The sequence below is a fragment of the Chrysemys picta genome, chromosome 5 (genome assembly GCF_011386835.1).
Source record: "Chrysemys picta bellii isolate R12L10 chromosome 5, ASM1138683v2, whole genome shotgun sequence".
NCBI classification, from domain to species: Eukaryota; Metazoa; Chordata; order Testudines; family Emydidae; genus Chrysemys; species Chrysemys picta.
Genome location: NC_088795.1, coordinates 70100746 through 70110927, shown reverse-complemented (window position 1 = coordinate 70110927; position 10182 = coordinate 70100746). Strand labels below are relative to the sequence as shown.

Genomic DNA, 10182 nt, shown 5'->3' with positions numbered 1-10182 from the left:
GGGTTTGCCAGGCCATGCTGGAGGCCTCATGGCCCTACCACACTCTACCCCAGGAAGAGCAAAAATGTGAGTTCTCCAGGTTGTCTAGAGAGGCTGTGTGAGTGGGGTTTATGTGCAGCCAATCAGAGAGGCTGCAGGGAGCAGCCTAGCAGAGCCCAGCAGGTTCATATAAAAGGAGCTGGTGGACAGAGCAGATTAAGTTGCTGTCTGGAACCAGGGGAACAAGGATGGTATTCCTGGCTAGGTGCAGGAGCTGCAGTACCTAGACAGAGCAGTTGCTGGCTAGAGCCAGAGGACCAAGGAGGGTGCACAGCAAGGGACTCATCCCTGAGGTAAGGGTGAAGCTGAAGCTGCTGGTGTTAAGAAGGGAAGTGGCCTAGGGAAATGCATCAGCAAAAAGTAAAAGGAAAGCAGCAGGCTTTCTTATAGGGTCCCTGGGTAGGGACCTGGAATATTGGATGGGCCCAGGCCTGGCTCTTCCCCCCGCATCCCTACAGCCCCCCACCACAGCAGAGTGGCCAAAGCCCTGGGGCAGGGGATTGTAAACAGCCCTAGGGAGCAGGCTGAAGACCCCAAAGAGGTCATTTGTTAGACTTTGATCAGTCCCAGAAGGGGACTGAACTGAGAGAGTGACACAGCTGGGGTCAGTTGGGACTTGCTGGGAGGTGAAGAGACTCCAGGGAGTTCATAGTTTCATCCCAGAGCAGGGACCATTTGAGAAGGAACATTTGAGAGCTAGCCCTGAAGGGGCTGAGGCAGTGGCTCTCAACCTTTCCAGACTACTATACCCCTTTCAGGAGTCTGATTTGTCTTGTGCCCCCAAATTTCACCTCACTTAAAAATTACTTGCTTACAAAATCAGACATAAAAATACAAAAGTGTCAGCCACACTATTATTGAAAAAATGCTTATGCTCTCATTTTTACCAGATAATTATAAAATAAATCAATTGGAAATAAATATTGTACTTACATTTCAGTGTATACTATATAGAGTAGTATAAACAAGTCATTGTCTATATGATATTTTAATTTGTACTGACTCTGCTAATGCTTTTTTTTTGTAGCCTGTTATAAAACTAGGCAAATATCTAGATGAGTTGATGTACCCCAGGAAGACCTTTGCATACCCCCAGGGGTATGCGTCACCCTGGGTGAGAACCACTGGGCTGAGGGACAGATTGAAGGCCAGCCCAGATGGGGGGCCTGAGCACTAAGCCCAGAAAGAAGGCTAAAGAGACCAACTGAGGTCTCTGTTGGATTGTGTACCCCAGGAAGGGTCTGTCTGTTTGTCTTGTTGATCATATAGACTCCATAAAAGCAGCAAAGAGTCCTGTGGCACCTTATAGACTAACAGACATATTGGAGCATGAGCTTTCGTGGGTGAATACCTACTTCGTCGGATGCATGTCACCCACGAAAGCTCATGCTCCAATACATCTGTTAGTCTATAAGGTGCCACAGGACTCTTTGCTGCTTTTACAGACCCAGACTAACACGGCTACCCCTCTGATATAGACTCCATGTGACTTGGCTGGAGGGCTGAGTCACTGAAGCCTACCTGAGAAGATTAACTGCCAGCAGGGGTCACTGCAAGTGGAGAAAAGCTGAGAGTGCAGATGCAGACACGCCTGGCTGGCAGGGGCGCTTGCCAGAGGTGAGTGGTCCCGTCATAAAGAGCAATTCAAGAAGGTATGCAAAATCATGCTTTCTCTGCCTTCCTTACTTTTCTAAGGCTGCATGCAGCCTGAACTAAAACACAGGAATTAGTGGTTTTCTTTAATATCTTTCTCTAGACTGAGCATAGGGCTGGCAGTCAGGAATTCCTGAATATCATTCTGTCATTGACTTGCAGTGGGCCTCAGACAAGTTAACCTCCCATCCTCTGTTTCCTCTTTTATACAATGAAGATAATACTTACCTACCTTGCAAGGGCACTGCAAAGATTAGCTTTGAAAATATGCTATATATAGGTTTTTAAAGTATATTTTAAAATACCCATGACAAAAAATAATTAACAATGGTGAATACAATTTTTCAGTTAAAATATTTTATTGGAGGATTTATTCTACTATATTTGCTACTCATCCTTACCCTGTGTTTCAAAAGCCCATCCAGCAGCTGACTCCACAAATCACAAAAGGAAGCCGTACTGCTAATTCCGCCTTCCCTCGATCTTTCACAAGCTTCAGGATCTGTGGAAATGTTAGCCAGGGCTAACGTTGTAGAGGTAGTTGTCCTCCAACCTCAATGAACCCTTGTAGCTAATAACTACTCACTTTTCCCTCCTCCATACCTTGAAACTCCCTTTAGAGCTGTTGCAGTTCCAGTTGTCAGTGTGGAAGATGATCTCAGAAAACAGCTGTTTTGATAAGGCAGCAGACAGGCCAGGAGTTGTTGAAGAGGCACAAGGCCTCCACAGGAGTCCCCATAACTTAGTAGATGCCCCAGAATCCACTTGCATTGAGAATTGAGTCCCATATTGCTTTCCTGTGGAAAGGCCAGCCCTTCCCTCTGTCCGTGACAGAATGTATAGGAATCTCTGCCAGGGAAAACTAGGGAAAGATATGGCCCAGAAATTAGTGTTTTGTTTTATTATATTTCCAAGATAATAGAAAAAATAGAGAGAAAGGCTTTATTTGTTAAGCTGAAATGGTATATTTTAAGGATCTTATGCAGAAACTTACGTTTGCCTTTTTAAAAATGGATAAATAATCCAGAGATGGGCCTTGGGCAAAATTCTGGCCCAGATCTAAATTTCTCTAAAGGTTACAGTCCATGGTTTGTTTTTTTTATCAGTCCACAAAATAAATAGGATTTGATTAGTGCCTTCCAAGGTTGGGTACAACTGCGGATGATATGTTACCTTTAAAAGGTAACAATGAAATATGTAAACGTAGGTGAGTCATAGAGCACAAAAATAAAGGAGTGGAGATAGAGAAGAAGAGGAGGGAGAGATTAGATACTACTTTCCCTTCCTTAATATATTTGTTATAAACCTGCTGACCCAAATGGAGGCCAGAATTATTATATGCTGCTTAGAAGGAGGTAGGGACATGTCTCGTTAAATATTACTTTCTGTTGAAGAACCATATATATAACCTGTAACTGAGGAACTTTTTTATTGTCTGCCCCGCCCAGTGTAGTAACACTTTCTTCTTATCTAATGACCTTTTAACTTGCTTCTGGTTATTTTTGAGGTCTCCAATTTCTCCTCATCCTTAACAGCTTGTTTATATTTTTTGTAAAATTATTTTGCTTAGTGTTTATACTTTTCTTTACACTCTCACTTAATGACTTTGTCCCCTATTGTCCTACTGTCTGCTTAGGCTTAACTGGGATGAATTTCAAATGTCTTCAGCTCTTTCTGAAGTATTTTTGCTTTGCTAGATTCCCATATGTTACTGAATTCTGATCACATTTCCTTAGAGCATTTCACATTCTTTCAAAGCCACCTGTACTAAAATAAAATAATTGTGTTGCTTGCGATAGCACTTGCTCTCATGAGAATTTCAGTATTTCACATAGAATGATAATGTTACAGCTAGCTGTTCCCTAGTTTCAACCTTACTTGTCGTACCTGTCTCATTTCCTGGGATTAATTCCTGGATAGCCTATGTGTCCATGCTACCTTTTCAGAAAATCAAGGACTCAGTCCTGGTCCATTTAAAGCCCATGGTAAAAATCATTTTGATTTAAGTGGGAGCAGGACTGAGTCTGATATAGACAAACAATTTTGTCTAAAAACCTATTTCCCTCCTCAGATTTTGCATAATTATCCCAATCAATATCTAAGTAATTAAAACCTATTACATTTTTGGTCTCCTTTTAAGGTCTTTAAAGACATCCCATTCTATCCTGGAGATGTACAGCAACATTCAAAATTCCTCTGACTGCCTTTGTGTTTTGTTTCTAGCCAAACTTTCTGATATGCTAACCCACACATATATTCATTTTCTTATAAATCAAACAATATATCATTCCTCACCATTATTCCTATTCAGTCTGCTGCATTATTTTGACTAGCTTGTTATTAAACCCTGTTTTCTGGTATTTTAGTTACCCAGTTATTTCCGTCTTTCAATCAATTGTCAATATATTTAAAAAACACAAAGAGCAAGGTGACAAATATTTTCTAACTCAGTTCATGGAGTCAAAGGCATGGCAGTTTTTGCCTTCTGTGTAAATGTCGCCTATCAAGACCTATGGCTGTAGATAAAGCACAAATTACTTCACTTAATAAAATCTCAGAGGTCTGCTGTTTTAATGGTAATGCTTCAGCAGTGATGGCTGCAGTAGAAGTCTAAAGTGCTGTGCATAAAGCAAATATAATTTTGAACCACTTTGTTTCTTTTCTGTAACAAATACTCAACAATGGGGAAGGAGAGACTAAAACTGCCATTCAGGGAGAGCTATATGTAAAGTTCTTTTTTGTAAGGAAAAAAATGGCCAAATTTTGCAGAATCTTTTAACGTTGAAAGTGTTTTGAAATCCTGCTTATTCTTGTGCTTCACCACTTTGAACTCTTCTATCAATCACAGAGTGACTGTACACAACAGTGTCTACTATTTTGGCATAAAGTTACTAAGACTTTAGTGCTGGTCCACAGCAGTAGCACCAATTACTTCAGGGTTTTTTGGTTAAATATTCTTAAAATATGTTCAAAATGGCATTGTATACACATACTTCTCACTTCATGTGCCTTTATTTTAAAGGATCTGGTACACTGAAAGCCAAATCTAGCTCTTACTTTGCCATTGTCCCTACTTTCTTTTCCCCCAGCTCACCCACATACCACCGATTTACCAACATCCCTATTTCCAATCAACTCCCTGCCCCTTGACAATCTACCATGACTCACTCCCAGCTCAGGACTCTCCAACCTTCAACCCAATCTCCATCTGCTTCAAAATATCCCACAAAGATGCTATGTCCCAGGCTGAGAAGCCTTCCACTTTCTACCTAACCTCTCCACAGCTCATCACAATCATACAGTTAGCTATGAAACCTCATCCACATGATACCCCCAGGCTCAAAATGTACTCCACACAACCTTCCAGACTCCAAATACCATCTCATTCCCACACGACACCCACCACCAACAGGTTCAAAAGTTCCCTTTTGCCCAAGCTCAGTAACCCTGCCCTCCCCACAAACACATGCTTGTTATTGGACCTACAGAAGCAGGAACACAGGCCATAGGGAAACTTTAAGGAGCTCCCCAGTCTGCCTCTGTGGGGCTGAAGAGAATCAGTTCCCCAGAAGCCTGTATTCCCTGCTTTGGCCATCCTCCTCTGGTTTACAGTCCATGTGACACAAGGCTAGGAGATGCTGGCAGCAGACAGAAGTATTCTAACCAGAGGGTTGCAGTATCTTCAGCCAACCAGGAGCCGGCTCACTGCATACTTCAATGGATGAATACTATAATATTCACTTATAGAATCACAGGAATTTATTGAAACACTGCAAGTATCACATAGGCAGAACTTGCCTTTCAGCAAAATCTCTTGTATTTTATGTTGTATCTGATCTAAGCCAACAACTTAACATTGGAAAACACACTAGCATATTGTAAGATCAGCTGTTGTAATTGCTTCTTTTATTTCCTTATATAGCTGCTTCTGTCAAGTCCAACCCCTGGCTCTTGCTGACAGGGCTGCTTCACAGCTCTTGTTCTCTGCCCTTCTGAGAGGCTTTGGGACACCAGCTATACTTGACATTGTTCCCATGGTCTGATCTTTCACTAGCTCCTCTTCCTGGACACATTAATTCTTCTTACCCAGAATTCACCCTTAGCCAGTTCTGCTAACCAACAATCCTGACTGGATATTGGTATCCCACAAAGATGCTATGTCCCAGGCTGAGAAGCCTTCCACTTTCTACCTAACCTCTCCACAGCTCATCACAATCATACAGTTAGCTATGAAACCTCATCCACATGATATCCCACAAAGATGCTATGTCCCAGGCTGAGAAGCCTTCCACTTTCTACCTAACCTCTCCACAGCTCATCACAATCATACAGTTAGCTATGAAACCTCATCCACATGATACCCCCAGGCTCAAAATGTACTCCACACAACCTTCCAGACTCCAAATACCATCTCATTCCCACACGACACCCACCACCAACAGGTTCAAAAGTTCCCTTTTGCCCAAGCTCAGTAACCCTGCCCTCCCCACAAACACATGCTTGTTATTGGACCTACAGAAGCAGGAACACAGGCCATAGGGAAACTTTAAGGAGCTCCCCAGTCTGCCTCTGTGGGGCTGAAGAGAATCAGTTCCCCAGAAGCCTGTATTCCCTGCTTTGGCCATCCTCCTCTGGTTTACAGTCCATGTGACACAAGGCTAGGAGATGCTGGCAGCAGACAGAAGTATTCTAACCAGAGGGTTGCAGTATCTTCAGCCAACCAGGAGCCGGCTCACTGCATACTTCAATGGATGAATACTATAATATTCACTTATAGAATCACAGGAATTTATTGAAACACTGCAAGTATCACATAGGCAGAACTTGCCTTTCAGCAAAATCTCTTGTATTTTATGTTGTATCTGATCTAAGCCAACAACTTAACATTGGAAAACACACTAGCATATTGTAAGATCAGCTGTTGTAATTGCTTCTTTTATTTCCTTATATAGCTGCTTCTGTCAAGTCCAACCCCTGGCTCTTGCTGACAGGGCTGCTTCACAGCTCTTGTTCTCTGCCCTTCTGAGAGGCTTTGGGACACCAGCTATACTTGACATTGTTCCCATGGTCTGATCTTTCACTAGCTCCTCTTCCTGGACACATTAATTCTTCTTACCCAGAATTCACCCTTAGCCAGTTCTGCTAACCAACAATCCTGACTGGATATTGGTAGCTTCAAACATTCCACAGGTTCACTGCAGCAACCTTTTATCCTTAGAGTTATTAATGTCCTAGCTTCACCATACCTTTATTCTGAGCCACCACAGAGAGCAGTTCCTCTCTGTCATCATGGAGGCACTTCTAAAACCCCAAGAATTGCCCCCTTCCCCCCCCCCCCCCAAGGTCCACACTTCCGCCTACCCACATCCAGCAGGCATATCTAAATATTGTCCAGGGACAAGTGTGCTCTATTAACAGCCTAGGAGTATTAATGATGCCCTCAGATGAAAATCCACTCCCAATACAACAGCACTAGAAATCTTGGTCACCACAGCAAAAGTCTATTAGTATGCAGAGACCTCAAGTTCAGTGTAAGCTGGATTTCTCCTGTTATCGGCAGCGTTGATTATTAATAGTTGCCAAATTCACCCCTGTGTACAAATCTTCTTCCCCCTCAGTGCTGGGTGTTCTCTCTGGATTGAATTTATTTCAGATCTTGAGTCCAACAGCATTGTGGGGGAGTTTAGCCATCGATGTCTCCAGACTCATAGTAATAGGTATTTGGGCAGCTCTTCATATTGAGAATTCTAACAGTGGCTGATGATGGCCATACTGCATCAGCAACTTGTAGTTTCCCTTGGTTTGGCTTCCTTCTGCAATTTTACCTCCAATGGCCTTTTCCTCTGCATTGCCTGCAAATGTCATCTGGTCTGCAACTCACCTGGGAAACAATCTCTCTCATCTGACTCATGTGGCCAACTGCCAAGGAATTACCCTGGGGCTAAGAATTAACAGCTGATACCATTAAGGAAACATCAATTTCTGCTTCCACATTTGTAACTGTGCATATAATCTGGACCAGAGGCTTATCCACTATGTTATCTTCCTTCACCAGCAGGTCATGAAGCTCTCCTGCTAAACCATTTATAAACTCACTTTTCATACAAGATTCTCTCATGACTTGCTACTGGGCATAATCTCCTCTCTACATTGCCAGCTCCAGATTCTGCCCAGTAGGCTCTGCTTCATTCAAATCATCTCCTGGCTGCAGCGGTGTAGGTAAAGCTCTATCAAATGCACACAAATGCAGGGCTTCCCCTTCCTGCCTCCTCCTGGCTTGCCATTCCTTCCAGTATTTCAAAAGGACCAATCCCTCATCATAATAGCCATACAGCTGTTTGTATAACAGTCTATAACAGGGGTAGGCAACGTTTGGCACGCGGTTCGCCAGGGTAAGCACCCTGGTGGGCCGGGCCAGTTTATTTACCTGCTGACGCAGCAGGTTCGGCCGATCGCGGCCCCCACTCGCCGCGGTTCGCCGTCCTGGGCCAATGGGGGCAGCGGGAAGCCGCAGCCAGCACATCCCTCGCCCGCGCCACTTCCCGCCACCCCCATTGGCCGGGACGGCGAACCGCGGCGAGTGGGGGCGCGATCGGCCGAACCTGCCATGTCAGCAGGTAAATAAACTGGCCCGGCTCACTAGGGTGCTTACCCTGGGGAGCCGTGTGCCAAACGTTGCCGACCCCTGGTCTAAAAGAACCATGATCCACACTGAGAAGCTGCTGGTAAATTGCTTTGGCATCACTATCCAAAAACACTGCTAGGTACTGTGCGGCTCTCTCATCAGTCCACTTTTTCAGAGAGCAAAAGCTCAAAGTCTGTCAAGTACTCACTGATACTCATCTCATCTGCAGGACCAGCAAAAAAAATTTCAGGGAAAAGTGCTTTTTGCCACCATGAAGCTGCTGCCACCAGTTGTAATACTTGCTTGTAGAATGACAGGGATTTAACTGAAACACTGCAAGTACCAACTCCAGCTGCACCGGTGGGACTGAACTTCTTGCTAAACCCCCAGATCAACAACAGAATAACATTCAAGACAACAACTTATCACTAAAATTTCAGAACCATCTACTGGTGGAGGTGTTGTCTGCATAAATCATTGAAATGCAGTTTCAAGATTAGTATATATGTAGAGAATTCATGGGGTCATTGTATATACATATTGTTTGTGGAAGTTTGAACCTTAACTATAGAGCCTCTACAGCCACTCCAATAAACTGAAACATTGAATGTGATACTTTCCCCAATGTACCCATGGAGTTCAGCTCAACAGAGTTTTCCTGTGTGTCAGTACATTGGTTCAGGAGCAGGCAGGTTATATGTGCACTAGATAAAAGTGGAGGGTAGGGTTTAGAGGGCTGGCTATTTTGTGGATCGTCCATTATTCCTGCAGCCTCAGGGCTGCAGGATTAACTGTGGAGCAACTCTGCATCTTGAGGGGAGAGGTTCTCTCTTCTTCAACCACTCAATTCAACTACTTCAGTAAACTGCCCTGTTTTTCAATAGTGTTCTTCCTACCTTTTTTATTTTTCTTTTTTCCTTTTTATAACTGTGATTTACATTTGTTCTACATTTTTACTGAAAGATACCAGTAGTAAGTCAAAATGTATAAAATATTTCTTCTGTGCCTTCCTTTTGCTAGCAACTTTACCCATCTAAAGCTGCTTCTTTAGAAAAGTGAAATACAATTTGGGTGCACGTGCCAACTGTCATTGTACTTGTCAAAGAAACAGATAACATAATAGCTAAAATTGTCAGCCAAAATTTAATCATAGGAAATGTGATAATTCATATAGGAAATCATGTTTTACAATTTCTTTCCTTTCATCTGGTTTAGACTAGATCTAGAAAACAAAAATGTACACTGTTTAGGCAAAGAAGAACTGTGTGGAATGACAATTATGTGCAATGCTTTTAAACCCATTTGGTGTCTCCTGCTGATTGAAATGTACCTGTGATCTTGACAACAAATAAAGTGTGTTGGAGGTTGAAATAAAAAGTGGTTATTTTTTACTATTATATAAACATTTAATTTGATTTCATTAGAAGCTATGTTTAAGCTGCTTTACCAAGACAGCAAGTTGGAAACAGCTTTTCAATCACAGAGTGTGAGGTTCAGATCTGTTTGAGTGTATATCCAGAGTAACCCCATTAAAATGGAGTTATTCCAGGTCTACATGACAACAGATCTGGATCTCGCCCAGATTCTATATACTACCCAAATTAAATCACTCATTTAAATGGGTTTTTTTTAAGTAACAGTAAAGTCTTTGTTCAAATCACTCTGGTTTATTCTTTTATATACTTTCAAAAAAGAAAGTATCACTCTTGGTTGCTTAAGAGACAAACACAAATTATTCAAGCAATGTGATGACTTAGCTAAGTAATATATTCTGATTTTTATTGTTATGCTTTTTCTAACTTGAGTACTTGTCATTTACTAGATACAAAATATTAATGAAAACATGTCTACACTCACTCGCTAGT

At 42.5% G+C, this 10182-nt stretch overlaps 1 long non-coding RNA gene across 1 annotated transcript; it reads left to right on the top strand.

Moving 5' to 3' along the window:
• Positions 1 to 205: 205 nt before the first annotated feature.
• On the top strand, positions 206 to 9669 carry LOC135984122 (uncharacterized). The gene is made up of 3 exons (XR_010602031.1): positions 206 to 332; positions 1518 to 1656; positions 8547 to 9669. It is a non-coding gene; the product is annotated as an uncharacterized LOC135984122 (long non-coding RNA).
• The last annotated feature ends 513 nt before the right edge of the window (positions 9670 to 10182 follow it).